Source organism: Rattus norvegicus, chromosome 3, assembly GCF_036323735.1.
Source record: "Rattus norvegicus strain BN/NHsdMcwi chromosome 3, GRCr8, whole genome shotgun sequence".
Classification (NCBI taxonomy): Eukaryota; Metazoa; Chordata; class Mammalia; order Rodentia; family Muridae; genus Rattus; species Rattus norvegicus.
This window is the reverse complement of record NC_086021.1, coordinates 115,875,229-115,896,809: the sequence shown is the minus strand read 5'-3', so window position 1 is coordinate 115,896,809 and position 21,581 is coordinate 115,875,229. Positions and strand designations below refer to the sequence as shown.

The 21,581-nt window shown below is 38.5% G+C and overlaps 1 pseudogene; it reads left to right on the top strand.

Moving 5' to 3' along the window:
* The first annotated feature begins 4,210 nt into the window (after positions 1-4,210).
* Positions 4,211-4,955, top strand: Rpl7-ps2 (ribosomal protein L7, pseudogene 2; annotated as a pseudogene).
* Positions 4,956-21,581: the final 16,626 nt, after the last annotated feature.

Genomic DNA, 21,581 nt, shown 5'->3' with positions numbered 1-21,581 from the left:
AAGCCTTACACACTACCTTTTGGACTCTGCATTAAGACTGAGCACTTCAGAGATTCATACTAATTTATTGGCTGGGTATTGAATGGTGTTGAATCTGGTACATCTAAATTTGGTCTTTGCTATGCAATTACATGCATGTGATAGCCTATCCAGGAATTATTTATGGTTCTGAATGTCATCATCTATTTTTAGGGAGAAAGGTCAACATACACACACACACACACACACACACACACACACACACACACACAGAGACAGACAGACAGACATACAAAAAGCAAAAAATCCTATAATAATGATAATAAGAACACACAGAATATATTTATTACATAGTTATATGTAACATGTATATAGTGTGTACATATATATTATAAAGTGATATTACTCCAAATTCTTGCATTATCTTACTTAATTCTCAAAAGTATCCTTGTTCAGTTCTACTTATTTCATGCCATTACATTTTTATATAATTTTTGGTTGTTTTATGAAGCAGTGTTTTGGACATTGAACTACTTGAGGACCCAGCTATACCTCTCTTGGGCATATACCCAAAAGATGCCCCAACATATAACAAAGACACGTGCTCCGCTATGTTCCGCTATGTTCATAGCAGCCTAATTTATAATAGCCAGAAGCTGGGAAGAACCCAGATGCCCTTCAACAGCAGAATGGATACAGAAAATGTGGTACATCTACACAATGGAATATTACTCAGCTATCAAAAACAATGACTTTATGAAATTCATAGGCAAATGGATGGAACTGGAAAATATCATCCTGAGTGAGCTAACCCAATCACAGAAAAACACACATGGTATGTATTCATTGATTAGTGGCTATTAGCCCAAATGCTTGAATTACCCTGGATGCACAGAACACATGAAACTCAAGAAGGATGACCAAAATGTGAATGCTTCACTCCTTCTTTAAAAGGGGAACAAGAAAACCCTTGTCAGGGAATAGGGAGGCAAAGTTTAGAACAGAGGCAGAAGGAACACCCATTCAGAGCCTGCCCCACATGTGGCCCATACACATACAGCCACCAAACTAGATAAGATGGATGAAGCAAAGAAGTGCAGGCCGAGAGGAACTGGATGTAGATCTCTCCTGAGAGACACAGCCAGAATACAGCAAATACATAGGCGAATGCCAGCAGCAAACCACTGAACTGAGAACAGGACCCCCATTGAAGGAATCAGAGAAAGGACTGGAAGAGCTTGAAGGGGCTCGAGACCCCATATGAACAACAATGCCAAGCAACCAGAGCTTCCAGGGACTAAGCCACTACCCAAAGACTATGCATGGACTGACCCTGGGCTCCAACCTCTTTTTTTTTTCTTTTTTTTTTTCCGGAGCTGAGGACCGAACCCAGGATCTTGAGCTTGCTAGGCAGCCAACCTCATGGGTAGCAATGAATATCCTAGTAATAGCACCAGTGGAAGGGGAAGCCCTGGGTCCTGCTAAGACTGAACCCCCAGTGAATGGGATTGTTGTGGGGAGGGCGGTAATGAGGGGACGATGGGGAAGGGAACACCCATATAGAAGGAGTGGTTAGGGGGATGTTTGCCTGGAAACTGGGAAAAGGAATAACAATCGAAATGTAAATAAGAAATACTCAAGTTGGGGTTGGGGATTTAGCTCAGTGGTAGAGCGCTTGCCTAGCAACCGCAAGGTCCTGGGTTCGGTCCCCAGCTCCGGAAAAAAAAGAGAGAAATACTCAAGTTAATAAAGAAAAAAAATGAAAGAAAGAAAAAGCAAAAAAAAAAGAAGCAGCAGTGTTTTGCCACATAGTTCAAATTGTCCTAAAACTTGCAGTACTCCTGCTTCAGCTTCCTGAGATCTAAGGTTACAGGCATTGCTCTCATACACAGGTTGTTTGCTCCTTTATATCCCACCAAATCAGGCCATACAATAAGTCAGGGACAGTAACTAAGGCACTTAACATTGCCTCTCAATGCTGCACAGAGTATGAAGGAGGAGAAATACCCATTGAGTGCCCAACCTAAGTGGCTTTCAACCCTGACCAGTGTTCAGAGGTTTTGAGTTTCTATTCCTTTGTTGTCTCTCTGCCCCCATTCACCACTGTAGGGGATTCTGTCTTGGAACATCTACTCTGACATTTGTTTTGAGGATCTGCTTCTGATTCTGCATTGTAGCTGTGTTTCCTTTGTCTTCAAAGCATTCCAGCTTCTATTCCCACAATGTCTTCAACCTCTCTGATGGCTTCTGTCAACAGGCTTCTTCTTCTTCTTCTTCTTTTTTTGTTTTTATATGAAATCCCCCTTTTCTTGTTGGTACTTCAGTGATTCTGATCACAGAAAGGAGAAACACAAAGTGAGATTTGATCCTAAGAGATCAGATAGTTGACAAGAAGTTTCTCAAACAGTCCAGCTGTCCTGTCCATGGTTTAATGCCCTGAATTTTATTGCTGTTGTCTTAGGTATATATTACGGCTTCTCTGTCTCTTCCAAGCAAATACAGAACAAAACCAGAGTCTGAACTGCTTTAGAATTCTTTTCAGAGTCTGCTTTGCCATGGCGCTAAATACCTGGCAATTAAAGTTTTAGTAGTCTGTGATATTCTACAGTCCCAAACAGATCTGCCCACCTAATCCTTCACACACATAGCAAAAGGCAATAGCTGGCTGGTATGGGATTTTTTAAATCTGTTCATTTATAGGACAGTAGGATTGATTATAGTAACTCTTACTGAATACTAGTTAAGAAGTTCTATTGTGTTGTCAATATGCTGGGAAATAATAATGACATGACAGTAGTTATACGATTTGCTATGTACCAGCCAATGCTCTAGTATATAGGAAAACTTATCTATGAAGAATAGATTCATTATCAAAATCAAGAGTAACTCAACACTGAGAGTACTAAAGTCAAATGGCACATTGAGAAAGTTGCTCTGGGTATCAGGAAGAGGATGAAAACATCAAGGTCAGGGGTGGAGGCAAAAAAGGCAGAGAAAAATTATATTGTAGGAGCCAAGTACATGCTGGGAAAATGCTTGGCTGAGCAAATGTATGTAAAGCAGAGGCCAGAGACAAAGAGCAATAATTTACACTGAATGCTTCATTTATGGTGCTCACTTCCTATGGAACTGTGTGTGGTTCCACCAAACATTCTTTTAGTCATTTTGGGCTGCCAAAACAAAATACCATAGACATATCATCTTAGTTAGAGTTTCTTTTGATATGAAGAGACACCGTGATCATGGTAACTCTTATATAGGAAAACATTTAATCGGGGCTGGCATACAGTTCAGAGCATTACCATCAGAACAGATACAAAAAATCATGTAGGCAGACACGGTTTGAAGATGTAAGTGAGAGTTCTACATCTGAACCTGCAGGCAGAAGGAAGATAGTAGCACACTGGGCCTCTCTGGACTATCTAAAAGCTCAACCCATGCCCAGGAATATACTTCCAATAAGGCCACACCTCCTAATAGTGCCATCTCCTATGGGGACCATTTTTGTTCAAAGTCCCACAGCAGCTTAAACAACAAGAAACAATTTCGTTTTCACGTTTCTGAAGGCTGACAAGTTCATGATCAAATTTCTGGCTGGTCTGACTCCTGGAAGAAAGTTTGCTTCTGGCTTAGATTTTCTCTATGTCCTCACCCAGCTTCTGCTTAGTGTAAAGTGCATATAGAGAAAGACATTCTTCTAAAGCCACAAGTCTTATTGCATTAAAAGCTTACTCTTACAGATTCAGTCATGTTCTCTAAAAGTCTTATTTTGAAAATACAGTTACACTGAAGGTTAGGGACTCACCTTATGAATTTGAGGAAGTGCACTTTCATTCACAGTGGATCCTATGAACAAAAAGTATTATTAATTTCATTTGAGGGATGAGAAAATTAAGGCTTTAGAAATAGGAATAATATGCCCATGACCTCCCATATGAGATTTGGTAAGGCAGATTAAAGTCAGAAGTTCTAACTCCAGCCTGGGCTACCTACCAACCTCACTGTCAAAGAGCATTTTACCAATGGGATAAGGTTCAGGAAAGTTACATTGGAGTTTCTGTGCACACAGTACCCACCCTGGCCTCTTGGATTATATTGCTGTGAAAATCTTTACCTGCCTGGTATGCCTCTCCATGACCTTGTCTTTGACTCTGCTTTTGTTACATGGTTTGTTCCAGCAGGTGTTTTGTCTTTCTGAAGAAATTGGCATTCTCCTTTTCTGGCTGAAACCATGGAGGCTGTACCAGAGGAAAAAAAAAAGAAGGTTGCCATTGTTGTGCCAGAAACCCTTAAAAAAAGTGAAGAAATTTCGAAGAGTTGAAGGGGAAGCACTTGAGAAAGAAGTTTGACCTGAAGGCACTGAAAAAGGCAAGGAGAAAGCTCATCTATGAGAAGGCAATGCACTATCACAAGGAGTACAGGGAGATGTACTGGACTAGGATTCTCATAGCTAGGAAGTCAAGGAAATCTGGAAACTTCTAAGTGCCCGCAGAACCAAAATTGACGTTTGTCATCAGAATCCAAGGTATCAATGGAGTAAGTCCAAAGGTGTGCAAAGTGTTGCAGTTTTTCGGTAGATCTTCAATGGCACCTTTGTTAAGCTCAATGAGGGTTCCATCAATATGCTCACGATTGTGGAACCATACATTGCATGGGGGTACCCCAACCTGAAGTCAGTAAAGGAGCTCATCTACAAGCAAGGCTATGGCAAAATCAATAAAAAGCAGATTGCCTTGACAGATAATTCCTTGATTGTTTCGTCTCTTGGTAAATTTGGCATCATCTGCATGGAAGATCTAATTCATGAGATCTATACAGTTGGGAAATGCTTCAAGGAAGCAGACAACTTCCTGTGGCCTTACAAATTATCTTCCCTACGAGGTGGAGTGAAAAAAAATACAACTCACTTTGTAGAAGGTAGAGATACTGGCAACAGTGAAGACCAGGTAAAGAGGCTTATTAAACAGAAGAACTAAGATGCTGCCCATGGTATTTTTATAATCTGGTCAGTTAATAATCAGTCACAGCTTGGCAAATTGAAAAAAAAAGAAATTGGCAGATCTTGGAAATTCAGAGTGGCCTTCAGTGATCCTTTCCTACCCACAATAGCAAGAATACACTTTGCAACATTTCACCTGGAAGCCACTGGGCGGTTAATGGAACCAGTACCCCTGTGTGGTATCTTTTCTTCAGGCAATTTTTCTAGTTGCCCAGATGTAACCTTCTGCTATCTGCAGCAGTAAATCCAACCAGGAGACTCTCTGAGAGACAGCAACATTCCCTTCTCAATGGTGTGTCTACAGAAAGTTTTCTTGCTTGGTTTAACTATTCTTTTTCCTGAGGAAACATAAGCAAACTTTTGTTCCCTGTTTCTAGATTGCCAATGCCAAACCAAAGTGTGATGCTACTGAAGTCCTCGCAGAACCACTGAGTTCACTGGGTGTATTTACAGAGCACAAGTGAGAGGATATAGGGGTATGGGTGATCCCAAAGCAGTTGTGACCAAAAGGTCTCATCCATCACTGGATAATGACTTCAACAGAGCTGCACATATGGAATTCATTCTTCTGTTAATGGCCCACAGTATATATACTCTAGCACTTCTTGAGATCACAAAGCCATGTTCAACTGTGGAAAAATTATATATACTTGGTCGAGTCATACAGAGAAGAGCATCAGGAATATCTGATGACTGTTGAATAACTCTTCCAAATCTTCCTTCTATAGGAGAACATCAATAGCCAATGAAGTCAACCAACCTTGCAGGGAGGAGTTCTTGTCATCAAACTGCTTTGACAAAGATAATGGATGTTATATTTGGAGGTTAGAATAGAACTCAACATTTCAATACCAGGAATATTGTAAACAAGAGATAATTTTTTAAAGTTTATTTAATCTGGGAATATGTATATGGGTAGTGCTCACCTTGGCAGGAAACACCAGATCTTGTTGTGGAGAAAAGAATAAATCACTTTGTAAGGTCAGTCATTGCTATAACCTTCAGTGATAGATGCAGATTAAATCTTTGTATAGATCCAGGAAAGGTATCAAGTGAAAATCAAGGAAGAAGAAACAAGGCAATCCATTATTAGAATGGCAAAAATATATTTTAAAAACATTAAAACATTCAGTTTTGGTGAGATTATAGTATAATATTCTCTGAATTTATTTGTATAGCCTTTCCCCAGAGCAATATAGCATCGTGATTCAAAATCCTCAAAGGGCACCTGCCCTTTGGAAAGAAATCCAGTCTACTTTAGAAGAGTATTAGAAGGAAATCATGTATCTGAGCAAATATTTATTTTGTGAGTGCAGCATTTATAATCATGAAAATTGGAGTAGGAAAGGCTAATAAGAGCAGATCTAAGCTATGACACAAGTATGAAATACCTGTATGCAAGAATCTTATCTATCGTATTTTTACAATATAGGAAGATACTTCCGTAAGTTAAGTTATCAATTAACATGCTACCAGCTAGTATTTTGTAGCCTGACTTAGGGTATACGTTGACTGTATTAGATATTTTAACATCTAGAAATCTATAGAGTTAATATAGTGGCTTCTGATTGCAATTTTTCTTTGCTTTTTTATTTATTTCTTTAGGCATGCATATATGTCTTCAGATGATTGAACTGGCATATATGTGCATATGTGTGGGGTTAGGAAGTCAACCTAATTAGAAGACAATTTGTTCATTTTACTTTTTGAAATGGAATTTCTTATGGAGACCTTGGGGTTCAATATGTTTAGGTGAGGTTGGTTGGTCATTGCGCTCAAGGGATCCTGTAAATCTCTGCTTCGCAAGTGCTGGGATATAAACACATATGACAATGATTGCTTTTCTCTATGTGGATGCTGAAGGTACAACTTGGGGTCTCATGCTCCCAAGGCAAGCATGTTTACAGCTGAGTTATCTCCTCATTCTGTCTTCTATCTTTATTTAACTTCTCTAATCTCTCTCTCTCTCTCTCTCTCTGTCTCTCTCTCTCTGTCTCTCTCATTTTATAGCATAAAACAAATTTATATTAAGCTTATAGGAAGAAACAGTCATTTAGAGATTAAACAGAACCACAGACATAAAGAAAGAATCTAGGCTGCTTCCCCACATCTTTTGTGAGACAAGACCATCAGAGGAAGCATCACTCTTCTCCTGCCACATTCCCTCCCACCTCTTCTTTCACACTCTAGACCCTGCTATGACCCATTGGTGGCACTACATAGTTATCTGACATACATGTTTCTCATATTAGAGACATCTAACATGGTTCTAATATTAGAAACATGTAAGGTTTGAAAATGAAAACAAAAACAGATTCACTAAAAACATGGAAAAACAAGATAATAAAAGATCTTTAGGTTAGAAATAGCCATATTTTTCACTCTTTCCTGTGCAACAGGTAACTATAGTGAACATCTGAGTTCTGGATAATGTTCACACCATGAATAACATAAAAAGTATAGTGTAAATTATATTTATCTTTGACTTGTATGTGTATATTCCTTACACCAAGTTTCCAGCTCAGCAGGGAAAATATGTCTGGATTTTATTAGTATTAATATATTAATGTAAACATATAATTTATTAGAATATAATGTTTTATTGTATATATAACATCAATTATGTTGTTATAAAATATTAATATTTTTAAATGAATGGTATTTTGTCTTCAGGGACAAATCTGAAAATATTTGAGATCATAATTTCAATTAAAACCAAATTATTTTATTTAAAACTTTTAGCTTTTAAACTGAAGTTTTGAAATCGAGCTTCCTGAGTTTATTTGTACCTGAATGTTAAATCCCAGAAATAGACATAGAAAATTATTTGAGTTCTGCTGCTAACTTTTCCTATCCTTCCATTATTTAAAATCATCTCTGTGTCCCTAAAGGGTGGCACAACTCAGCTTTGCAAGGAAGTGTTATTTTGTTTTTCTGTCACTTCTATTTTCTCATCTGGAATTAATTTAAATGAATATTAATATGGCTCACCACAGGATCTAATCTACTTACGCCCACTAAAGTTAACTGGACTAATTTCATTATACTGTCATTGATGATTCCGTTCTTATCCTTGGGGAGGCTGAAGCTCTCTGTTCTAAGCTGCATATGTAGCAGAGGATGGCAATGTCTGGCATCAATAGGATTAGAAGCCATTGGTCCTGTGAAGGCTGTTTCCCCAGTGTAGGGGAATGTCAGGATAGGAAGGCAGGAGTGGGAGGGAGTGCAGGGAGCACCCTCATAGAAGCAGGGGGAGTGGGGATAGGATAGAGGGGGTTCTGGAGGGGAAACCAGGAAAAGGGATAACATTTGAAATGTAAATACATCAAATATCCGATTAAGAAAAAGAAAAAGGAAAGTCTCTGGGTTGTACCAATCTGGGATGCAGAGGTTGGTTTCGCTCATGGACTTTGTGTTTTAATGGAGCTGCACTGCTGTTTACACTGTTTCTATCCCTTTAAATCAGCCAGTTGTTATCTAAATACTTTCAATTGATTCTAAATAACTCTGACCTCACCAAATAATTCTCATGGATTTCCCCAGACCTGTTGTTCCTGCCTCTTTTTTTTCCTACATTTTTCTTGTATGCAAACTCTGATTCTCTGGAGGTTTGGATTAACATTTGTATCTGTCAAGACTCAAATGCCAAGACTCTCACTAAAGGGTATTGGTATGAGTAAGCTTGCTGTGTGGCATGTCTACATCCCCTCCCCCAGCACGGGCTGCTAGTAACCATGGACTTCTGTCTGTTGGGCCCAGGTATGATTTCTGGTCATTCTCAATAAGGATCTGCAAGCTAACATTACTGATTGTGTGCATGAGACAGGAGACAAAAGCAACTTCACATTGCTGGAGAGATCCTCTTGGCCTTTTTTTTTCTCTTTTGAACAATTGCTGGTACAAACTTTCCTTTGAATCCTTTAGAGCCAAGGACCAGAACATAGACCAATTGGTAGGATCCCTAGTCTCTTCCTACATTGTGGGGATCTTTGATAAATTGAACCTTTGATTCTAACCCAAAAGCTTCCAGATCACAGATCTTTGGCACTAACGCTATCTTACAACTTCAAAGTGTGACTTATTACATGAAATTGTTATACTTTCATCCCCAAATCTATACAGATTTCTTTTGCTAATGAATAGGCATGTTGATTACATCATGTGCTGATGCAATGGGAGACACAGATGAACAGGATACCGTTTGTCTGTAGGGTAAAACAAAACAAAACAAAATCTATGAGACAAGGTCCAGAAATTACCACATCATTTAGCAAACCAACAAGGCCTTGGAGTCAGAATGGAAAATTTTACAGTCCAGAAAAAAAATCACCAAAAGTAGGAATGTTGTTGACAGGAGCAACCCTGGTATACACTAAATCTGCTGGTTACTTGGTATGTGACCTTAGACATGATTGTTCAGTGGGAAATCCACAAATCATTGAAGTTAGGATTAGATAAAGATAAGAAAATGAAGGGAAGCCCAGAGCTACCTGTTTTTGAGTGATAGCTTCAGTGTTTACATCATAAGAAGAGAGAAAAGTGACCTTTGAGGCTAGTGCTTCCGTGGTCCTCCCCAGATCATGCACCTGGTAAGACCAATATAAGACCTGTCAGATATGTGAATAAGTGGGGTCCTAGTTAGTAATTGTATTTTCCCTCTCTGTCATGTACCATTCAGATTCAGTAAGAGGCTCCTAAGAATCAAATATACAATGGTCACTCAAGAAACATCAAATGTTTAGTTCAACAACATAAAGAAGCAAAGCAAAGACAAGAAGCTATGCCCTAGCTTTGCCTTGTCAGGCATCATCTTTTCTCTTGTCTGCTGTTACTGCTGTGTCCTCCCTCAGAAACATCAGCATGGGAGGAGGTGAAGAAGATGAGGATTGGGCGAAGGGAGAAAAGCGGGGTTTACAAGGAAGGCTGCAATGTTGTGGCTGAGAATCCTTTTTGAAAAAAGCCTGCAGCCTGATCCACACACTTTCTTATGTGGTCCTGCTCAGAATGGCTGTTTTAGAAATCGACTCTATTTAAACCGCAGAAAGCAAGTCAGCAAACCCTCAGAAATTCTCAACTATTATGGGAATGAAATGTTTGCTGCAGCCTTTAGACCCTTAGTCTTCTCCACGTTAATGTCTCTCCATAAATCCATTTCTTCATAATGCTCCAAGACCGTGTGACCTATTGCTGGCTTCACATATCTTGCAAGGACAATGTAGAGATCCAATGCCATGGAAACAAGTTTGGTGACTGAATTCAGTATATCTTAGTTCTGGCAATCCACCAATTAGATTCACTTAGAAGTCATTACAAGTCAGTATTATATCCCTTAGGATTTTGATTTAATTTCTTTAGGCCAAGACCCAGAACTGGATCATGACAAAGGTTTCTCAGTAGATTCTTTATGTGCAGTTAGGGTCCAGCATCATTAATTTGATTGAACTCATTCTCAGAAGAAAAAGCCTAACCATAATTTGCTCATTGACCTTGCATGTTATAAATGTTGAAGAAAATTAAAGTACAAAAAAATTGTTTCTTATTTGTTGGAGACATATAATTACATTTAAAAATAGCAGGGCCAAAAGGTGACATTCATGTCTAAGATAAACCGAAGTACATAGTTTTTTCTCTTGTCAAAAAGATTTGACTTATTTGTGGCATCTTATAAAGATAGAGAAGCTAGGAAGATTTGAAACTGGTGGTAGGATTAGAAATTTGAAAGGATTTGTGGAGAATTATGAAACAAAAACACTGTTTAAATTTAGCAAAAGTAATTTCCCATTGAGTTATTGCTCAATATTATCTTTACATATAAAATCTTGACCTCCCTAAAAGAGAAATAGAAGGGTTTATGGATTTTTTCTAATATATAGGAAAGTCTCTGAATATACACACAGGCAGAACGAACGACTCAGTCTTACCTTAAAAGGAGAGACAGAGCATCTGTTTTTTTACCAGCAAGGGAAGCAAGGGCTGGAGAAGGGAAGATGTTGTTAGCAAGGCAAAGCAGAGGCTTGACTTTTTCTCTCTGCTTTATTTTTGTTGTTGTTGTTGACTTAAGCATTTGATGTTTATTGAGTGACTACTTTGTAGTTGGTTCTTAGCAGTAAGATTTAGCTAGGCATGTGAATGTACAGAGAAAATCCTGATAATACATAGGACCATCACTCATTCATATGTCCTACAGGTCTCATATTTGTCCCATCAAATGCATGTTTGGGCAGAGAGCATAGAAAGGCTAAGTCATCTGTACTGTGGACATTTTTGATAAAGAGGGACTTGTTTCGAGCATAGAGGAGTACATCCTGGCTGGTTATTTATATGTACAAAAGGGAGGCAACTCTAACTTCTAAAAATTAGTACATTTTAAGGAAATTAAGTCTCTGAGTACATTGCCTTTCCCCGAAATTGGACCTTGTCTGAGGACTACCTCAGAGGGGAAGATTTCTGAAATGAAGAATAGTTCATCTGTAGTTCATACACACATCAAGTATGTTTTAAATTATAAGTATTTTTTATTTTGACCCAAAATATGTATGCATAAACAAAACAAAAACAAACAACCCCCTATTTGTAGTTGCCTTGAGATTTAAATATAACTCGACACATTCTCTCCCTTGCTAATTAAAAAAAAATCCTATCAAGAGCTTTCTTCCTCCTACAATCTGCCTGCTTTTCTCTTTTCTGTGCTCACATAGGGCTTAGCACCCCGTACTGTGACTAACCAGTAATATTCTTGCCCTTTTGATCTACAAGGTCCAGGGCTCAAGTAGTCTGGTACAAATAGGCTGTCAGAAAAGTTGATTGAGTGGATGACAAACATAAGGAATGTGTTGAGCACAAACTGTGACTGATTCACAACTAGCTTCGCTGCACTGAGGGAGGCAATCCCATGTACAGCTGACACTGGTCTTATATGAAAATATTTTTGGGGCCGGCCCAAGCTTTGTTCATGAGAACTTCCCTCTTCATTCTGGTCTTACAGGAGCACAATGAAGCAGCTTGTGTTACCTTCCTACCCTCTGGTGGGTCTGGGCTGGGTTATTAGGCCGGCAGAGTTGAGAGGTACACATTGTAGCAGGTGTCTCTCTCTCTCTTTGCTGTTGAGACATCCAAAGGCACTGTCTGCCTGCTGTACCTCAAAGCTGAAAGCCATTGAAATAGACCCTGTAGGGGGTGGTGAGGGCATAGGTTTCCTTTGACTTTGTGTTCTTGCTGTGTGTAAATGTCAGAAACTGATAAATTTTAGAAAAAGGAACTGGAGACAAAAAGAAAATTTAACCTTGAATGCTGACTTATTCCCACTATCATGAGCAATGCATGATTCACCTACACATCGACACTTCCTGGAGAGCCTGTGTCATGTCTCCATTTGTGGTTTTCAGAAACCAATTCTAGCTTTTCTCTTTAGAAGAACAAGTACAGGATCCATGGAGTTGACTGGCATTGTCCAAGGGAAACAATAAAAATTGGAGAGTCATATGTAAGTGTAGAATTTAATGTATTTAAACACCAAGCAATGATGTTTGGCTTTAGGAGATGGCAGACAAAGACTGGGAAGGACTTACAGGTATTCCAGATACAGGGTGAACTGTCTTAGTTTCTCGTTGCTGTGATACAATACTCTCATAAAGGCAATGCAAGGAAGAATGCTGGTTAATTTTTAGTGTCCTCTTACTACAGTGTAGGACCACCTGGGAACCAGGAAACTCAATGGAAAAATTTCTTAGGTTAGTTTGGCTGGTGGTCATGACTGTGAGAGACCATCTTGACTGATGATTGATGTAACCCAGTGATTGGTATGGGATGGCCCAACACTTTGAGGGCTGGGTAGCAGCCATCCTAGTCCCTAGGCAGATGAGCCTGGCCCTGGCCATTTAAAACAAAAAGCTAGATAACATAGTCTTTCACAGATATGCTAGCAGTCTGTCTCCTTGGAGATTCTAGATTTCAAGTTGGCAGTACTAACCATCAAGTCAAGACTTGAATTCAGTTCTGCTAATTTTTAATCACCTAAACAGTGAGGCTTCTTGAGTCTACTGGTTTTGAAGTTTTTACTGCCAGTGAGAAGTCTTTGAAAAATAGTCATGAAAAATTTCAAGCATAGAGTTTCATGGGTATAATGTTGAGCACAGCATGATTCCTAGTTTTTTCTTTTTGCTTGATCTGATAATAATGCTCAGGGATCCCTCTCCTCCTTCTTAGGATATTAATATCAGGATACCATTGAACAGTGAAGTGGTTTTCTGGGAAGCTTAGAGTTTTATGACAGCATCAAGAGTGAGCCTCCCAATGCTTAGTCCATCACAGAGCCTTTGCCCTATCACATCTTAGCTGTTGGGTGTGAAGTCTAAGAACAGAGCATCAATAATTAAAGGTACAATCACAGCAGAAGCTTCCGTTAGTTATTTTTTTCCAACCCTGACATTTTATGAGTCAACAAAGCCAAAGCCATCAATATGAAGCAGATTATTTTTAGCAGTTTCTTAACCAGTGTGCTCGATCTTTAAATTAAACATTGACGTTGGTTATTATTAAAATTCCATGGGCAGAGAGGAGTCCATGTTAGTACAGTAAACACTGGGCTTTCATTACCTTGTTTTGAAACAGCATCAACTCACTTGCTGCTCCCACCAAACATAATGCGTAAGACTAATGGATTTTGGATTTTCTGCGGATTAGTTGCTCAAGGTCAGGAACTGGATTTGTGGATATAGTTTGCATCATTAAATATTACTGCAGACTTTAACCTTTTTAGATGTTCAATATCTTAGCCCTGACTTTATCTTATCATCATTTGAGTCTATTAAGTTTGTCCCATTCTCGAATCATCAACACTAAAGACATAGCATTAAACATATTAAAGTAAAATATGACCCTAGCCTTGGAAATTTAGGGATGTGGTTGTGATGTGAGATAAGTAGGACTGTCTCTGTGTCACGAATCTATGGTTTGGGATCAGTTCCCTTGAAATGATGTAGTAGAAATAATGCTAATCTTAGAATCATAAGACTTGGTTTCTATTATCTAGAGCTATGTCACATTAGACAAATGATTTGAGATATTCAACAGACCTAGAGTTTTTATCAAGTAATTTAGGATACTAGGCTTCTAATTTTTTACTTCAGGGGCCTTGGCTATAACAGAAATGCTACACCTGTATCACACACTTGGGGCAATGAGTCAAGTGTCCACAGAGGATAGGAAGAGGTTTTTAGAATGAAGGTTAAGCTTCTTACCCCAACCTGATGCCACATGTTGGACCTCTTAGTCTTCTGATAATATTTTGTTTTCCCAGAGGTAAAAGTCCCCACTGCCAAGAAAGTTTAAATACCATAAATAAAACTACACACTGATCAGTATGCCCTCCAACATATCTGTGTCAGGAAATTTTGATTCTCTAGATGTCAAGTTAATTTTCAAAATATTTCATCAGCATGCTCACCATCCAAATTACAATACAATATCCTACATTTATCCCTGGAAAAAGGATGCTGGATTTTGGGTTGAGGGAGTGGTTAAGTCCTATCATTCATTCAGAATAGTTTGGGAAAGAGAAATTTGGACTCCTGGTTCAAATGATCCAGCTTCAAATTCTGCTTCAGGGCTTAAGTGTGTAGCTTGAGCAAGTCACTTTGTCTCTTTTACCTTCTTCATGGACTCTATTTCATGGGTCTTCTTTCAGAAATGAGGAAACTGATATAATAAGAAGACTTTGAAATGGGAAAGATAATGTTTTTCCTAATAGGATTTGATAGAGATCAAATGAATTAATACTATAAAACACTTATTGCATATGATACATAATATGTGATGAATAAATATCTTCTTGTCATGAATTCACTCATTAGACTTTACTGTGATTTTATCACCTGTCAATTATTGCTGTATTTTGCTTTTGTGCCCAAGAGGTTGAAGTGTTGGAACTTGCTTCCAAGTGTGATGATTTTAAGAGGTGATATGTCTGTTAAGATGGCAGGTCTAATCAAGGCCCTTAGATCATTAGGACTATGTTCTTAGATGGGGTCATCTCAGGACCCTATATTCAGTCTGGTATCCTGTCATAGCGTAACATACATTTCTGTTATTGACACCAGGGTCTATAGGTTGCTTTCATGAGCTAAATTTAGTGCTGTGTCTTTTAACATCTGTGAGAGAGGGGGGGATAATCTTTTTATTTAAAAGTTACCCAGTCTAAAGCATTTTGTTATAGGAACAGAAAATAAGTAATAACATCCTAGTGACAACATCTATAAATTCAGAATGATAAAATGGTCCTATCATCACAAACATAGGCTATTAGAGTAAATTACTATTACTTTGCTTAATAGTAAAGCAGTATAATTACCTGTATTAAAGCTTTGAGGTAAGTATGAGGAATTGACGTACTAGATGAAATTCTAAATAATACTCAGAATCTTTTGGGAGCGGGTTTAAAAAGGTGATTACAGAATTGGAGAATGATCGTGGGGAAGGAGATATGAAGGAAAGGATTAATTAGAGTTGACCTTAAGAAATTGGTGTTTGGCGAAGCCTTTCACTTGGAAGACATCTCCTAATGAAGATTCTGAGCCTGCTAGTTATAGTGTGTCTCAGCCCCTTCCTCACTTCATTCTTGGCTTGTCTCATCCAATTGTGAACATTATAACACATATCTTCTGCCAAGTCAAGGCTTGAAGATTTACATTTGCTTGTATGTTACAGTTATTCCTATAACTCAGGGATTTCAGACATTTAAAAGAAAACAAATCCCTTAGGAATAAAAAGAGATGTTAGAGAGAAGCTAAAATATCCATAGGCTTTTCTAACAGCATTTAAACCTAAACAAGCTGTCTTTCTCTAAGCCAAGTGGGGCCTTCAAACCAGAATCTCTGCTGTTTCCAGTTAGAGGAAAAAACAGGCACAATCCAGGCCAAAGGAAGAGACTACACTGGAAAGTTTAAAGAAAAGAACAATATATCTAGGGATAAAAAGGTTCATTTTGAAAAATGAGCTCCAACACAACCACCCTCTCTCCATTGGACTCTTCTTCCCTTATATGGCTAGTTGAATTCCTCAGACATTCTGAATGCTTGGAGACACATTCAGGCATTTTTATCAGAACTATCTAGTCAAGTAGTATAATTCTTGATTCAGGCACAAATAGACTCTTGGTAATGTACTGTAAAAAAATGGTGAGTGAAAGACAGAGGTGAAGACACAGGTGACCAGACTGGAGGCTATTTGAACTACTTCGAAACCTTAAGGTTTAATAAGGAGAGGGGTTGTGGTTCCTGTTGCCGTTTGTGGCCATCAGGGAGCTTTGTGGATACATGGTCAGTGCCCTGATGGATCACTGTGGTTCTTGGTTCTTTCCTTTTTGGCTTAAGAGTTTTTGCAGTGAAACACAATTGAAAGAAAGCCATGATACTCCATATGTGTGAATAAGTGACTGAATAAGATTTGAAAGTGATGGTTAGATAGTTTTTTGATTATCTAGATGACCTTGAATTTGGTTCTGACATGTACATTCTATATCTCCAAAACCTAGATATTTCAAGAATATGTGGCATGTGATTAAAATTGCAAACTTATCCCAATGTTTCTTGGCCAATTACTTTCATAACTATCTTGTTTTTCTCATGGGTGAAAGTCTTTCTATGTAGCTGACGGTGGGATCAGAGAAGCACCATCAGAATTACTTTTGTGTCCTGCATACATGGGCATAAAGGGTAACATGGGAGATGAGATTCCGTCATTTAGTTTTTGCTCTTGGATATTTTAACAGAGTCTGAGGTTAAAAGATACAAAATTAACAGAGGTCAGAGAAAGGACAAATTGTCATAGAGTACAATATTATGTTTCTTTCATTTTGTACTTAATGGAAATGCCTTGGGGGCTCAGATGTATATAAATATTAGTGTTTGTTTCCTATATTTTATCATATAACATGAATTCTCAATCCCTGTGGAAACTGTAATATAAGAATGTGTGCTGGGTAAAAGAAGTTTAATTTTTATCAGTGCTCTCCCACCAAAAAGGGCAGGAGGACATTCTACACACTTGAAGTGACCTTTCTCATATCCCTTTTCAATGAAAAATAAATACAGATGCCATTTACATGATTATATGTATCCTCTGCTTTACACTTTTTCTAGATGCAGGAGTATCTTAGTTCATTTTCAGCTGTAACAGACTTCCACAGAAAGAGTAATTTATAAACAATAGAAGTTCATATCTCGTAGTTCAGGAGGCTGCAAAGCTCAAAGATAAAACATGAGCAAGTACAAAGTTAGTTAAGATACTCTTCAACCCCTAGGATGATGCTTTGCTATTATGTGACTACCATGTCCTCAAAGGGTGAAAGAGTAGAAAGGCAAGAGAGGCCAACTCATTTCAAAGTCTCACTTATAAGGGCATTAATCTATTCTGAACAGCATAGCACTCAAGACTCAATCACTTCCTGAAAAGCTCTGCTTCCTAATACTACCATCACCTTAGGACTGAATTCCAAGACATTGTTCTTGAAAGTACTCAAACTATAGCAATAGACAACCACTTATTCCTTGCTGTCCAAAATTTACTTTATTTATGCATTTATATTTTTGCTGTTGTTTAAGATAGCTAAGGGTATATTTCAAAGCTGTGTTTGAACTTTGAATTCTCCTGTCCCAGCAGATGGGTGAGAGGACTGCAGGCATGCATCAGTATTCCTGGCATCTGCTCTAAATGTCTATATTTAGAAGTTGAATTTGGTTTTTGAATTATCAGCATTATTTTTAAATTATATGCATGAAAAGTGAACAATTACCATTTTGAGTGTTTTCTTCTTGATATTTGTCTCCTCATATTAACTATACTACAATTTCCCCATTGGTGCATTTTGATTATTTAGAGATTTATTCCTTTCTCTTACTACTGCCTACTTCCCATGGTCCTTAGACTAAGAACAATAGTTCTAAGGCTAATGATCTATAAGATACTTGCCACTCAATTAGTGATGCAATTCAAACTGATCATTATATAAAAGTGTCACTACAAACACATATATTATTAGTAGGCAAATATTGTTCACTTTCAACTGTTGAATGTAGACATTTTCTCCACTGAGGGTTCCTCCTTTCAGATTCTAGCTTATGTCAAGCTGATGTAGGACAAGCCAGAACACTCACTTATATCTATCTTTTCCTTGTCTTAGCTTCCTTCTTCCTAGGACTATTGGTTAGAGGCACACCTGCATCGTCTTGCCCTCAACATTGAACCATTACCAAGCAGAGATAAAGTTTTCCTTTCTTTGGGTAAAACGAGAAGTTTTATATATAAGTTCTGAAACAGTATTCATCATTGGAGAATGTTTCAGTCACTTAGACACTCACTATAATGGAAATTACAATTTCCCCCTGCTTCCCTCTAGTAGTAAGTCTCTTGTAAAAATCACTGAAAATAGTTTTTTTTATTAGATATTTCATTTATTTACATTTCCCGGTTCCCCCTCTCAACACCATATCCCATCCCCTCTTCCCCTGCTTCTATGAGGGTACTCCCTCAACCCCCTCGCATTCCTGCCTCACAGCCCTAACACTCCTTTACTCTGGGGCATCAAGCCTTCACAGGAACAAGGGCTTCCCCTCTCATTGATGCTGGATAAGGCCCCTTCAGCTCCTTCGGTTCTTTCCCTAGTTCCTGCATTGGGGTCTCTATGATCAGTCTGATGGTTGGCTTAAGTATCTGTATCTGCATTGGTCAGGATCTAGGAGAGACTCTCAGGAGAGAGCTGTATTGGGCTCCTGCTTGTCAGCAAGCATTTTTTGGCACCAGAAATAGTGTCTGAGTTTGGTGTCTGCATGTGGGATGGAATAAAATTGAAGACCCAGAAATGAACCCACACACCTATGGGCACTTGATCTTTGACAAAGGAGCTAAAACCATCTGGTGGAATAAAGACAGTATTTTCAACAAATGATGCTGGTTCAACTGGCAGTCAGCATGTAGAAGAATGCAAATTGGCCCATTCTTATCTCCTTTTACAAAGCTCAAGTCCAAGTGGATCAAAGACCTCCACATCAACCCAGATACACTCAAACTAATAGAAGAAAAAGTGGGGAAGCATCTTGAACACATGGGCACTGGAGAAAATTTCCTGAACAAAACACCAATGGCTTATGCTCTAAGATCAAGAATCAACAAATGGGATCTCATAAAACTGCAAAGCTTCTGTAAGGCAAAGGACACTGTTGTTAGGACAAAACGGCAACCAACAGATTGGGAAAAGATCTTTACCAATCCTACAACTGATACAGGGCTTATATCCAAAATATACAAAGAACTCAAGAAGTTAGACCACAGGGAGACAAATAACCCTATTAAAAAATGGGGTTCAGAGCTAAACAAAGAGTTCACAGCTGAGGAATGCCGAATGGCTGAGGAACACCTAAAGAAATGTTCAACATCTTTAGTCATAAGGGAAATGCAAATCAAAACAACCCTGAGATTTCACCTCACACCAGTGAGAATGGCTAAGATCAAAAACTCAGGTGACAGCAAATGCTGGCAAGGATGTGGAGAGGGAGGAACACTCCTCCATTGTTGGTGGGATTGCAGACTGGTACAATCATTCTGGAAAGCAGTCTGGAGATTCCTCAGAAAACTGGACATTGAAGTACCTGAGGACCCAGCTATACCTCTCTTGGGCATATACCCAAAAGATGCCCCAACATATAAAAAAGACACGTGCTCCACTATGTTCATAGCAGCCTTATTTATAATAGCCAGAAGCTGGAAAGAACCCAGATGTCCTTCAACAGAAGATGGATACAGAAAATATGGTTAGCGTTTTAACATAAATCTTAGCAATATTTTTGAAAAGCTATGGAACATGCAGATCATTTCTGTAATTCTCATTGATAAACTGATGCAACAATACTGTAGTCAGTCTTTCACTTTCCTTATATCTTAATCTTGGTGAATAATTAATTCCCTTTAGTATTTACTAACATTTGACAAAATGTTCCCCAAAGTGAGCATTGGGTAAGTGAACAGTTCTCTGTGTGGATCAAATATAAGATTATTAGATGATCGCAAAGACTGGCACCATAGAGAATGGGACTAGTACATACGGGGGGGGGGCATTTAAAGCATTATGCCTTTGATTTCCTTATATGGCTCAAGACTTGAGACGTGACTAAATGTTCACCGATCAAAAGTATAAAGAGAGGAGTGTTCAGTCTGGCTTGCCCACCTGGAGCCTGCTGTTGCATGGGATATTACAGGGAGAACAATTGTCCTTTTAGTGAAAAGTAATACAATGTTTTGTGTGTTTATTTAAAGGGCAGGTGGTTGGATGGCTATTTTTTGCCTGTGACAAACCCACAATGTAAACCATTGTGGTCTCGGTGGAAAGAAATAATCAAATACAGGATGAGGTCCTGATCCTGAACAAACTCTGAGGACTGCTTTCAATGGGTGTCCATAGTAAGACAATGGCAGCCCAGCATTCAAGTCCAAACCGAGATATCAGTCATTATTCACCTACTACCGTGCTACATTGCCTCTGTTTTTTGAAGACGTTTCATATCTAAGAGTCTAAGAGTGACTTCAATTCACTTCCAATCAATCCATTTTATTTTCAAGAAAGGAATGTGAAAACATTTCCTTTTGAGGGAATGGTAAAAAAGACAAAGACAAAAACAAAAACAAAAACAAAAACAAAAACAAAACAACAACAACCCCCTTCCCTTTCCACAGTGTTTTGTTCACATCTGGTAAGGCAGATCCAACAACTTGACTTGGGAGGATACCTGCAGGTGCTCTCTCAGCATTTCTGGGTAAGGTTTCCATGACTGTGGTTTTTTATGGATACCTAGAGACTTATAGATTTGATCCTGTTTTAGTCATTATAGGCAAGGGTCAAGCTAGTTCAATAATGGCTGTTTACCAACAAAAGAAAGTGCAATAGTAGTTGTTGAATCCATGAGGCTAGGTATCTAAGTTGGTCTTTAGTATACACCAGAATCCTGAAGAAGTAGGCTCTAAGACCAGTGAAAGAATAGACTGCTAATGAGAGTGAGAGGAAGAAGACAGTGGGAGAGTAAGCTTCCTTCTTCCATGTCTATTTTAGAGACTGCCAGGAGAAAGTATGTCCCAGGTTAAAGGTAAATCTTCCCACCTTAAAAGAGCTGAATTAGAAGTGGGTCTTCCAACTTCAAATGCTTCAATTAAGAAAAAAAAAAAAAACTCTCACAAGAGTATCCATCCATTTGCATTTTAGTTAATTCCAGTTGTAGTCAGGATGGCAACTAAGAATAGCCCTCACAGATTTCATGTAGTGTCTGTGAACAACTCAGTGCTTCTGAAACCCTTATTGGGGTTTTTCAAAGCTACAGCAACTGTCTTTGAGTCTAGGATGTTTGAGAAAAATCAACATGTTAGAATTTTCACACACTTCCAGCTCCAGTGTGCTCATTTGGTAGGAGGCTGAGCTGGTAGACCTGATTGCCAAGATGGTAATGGACATCCTGAACACACAGAACACATAAGTTAAAAAAACTTACCTCCTAGGAAGACTTGAGGAGAATCAGTATTCCAGTTGTATGCAGCAATGTCCCATGAAACATCGTATCAGGGA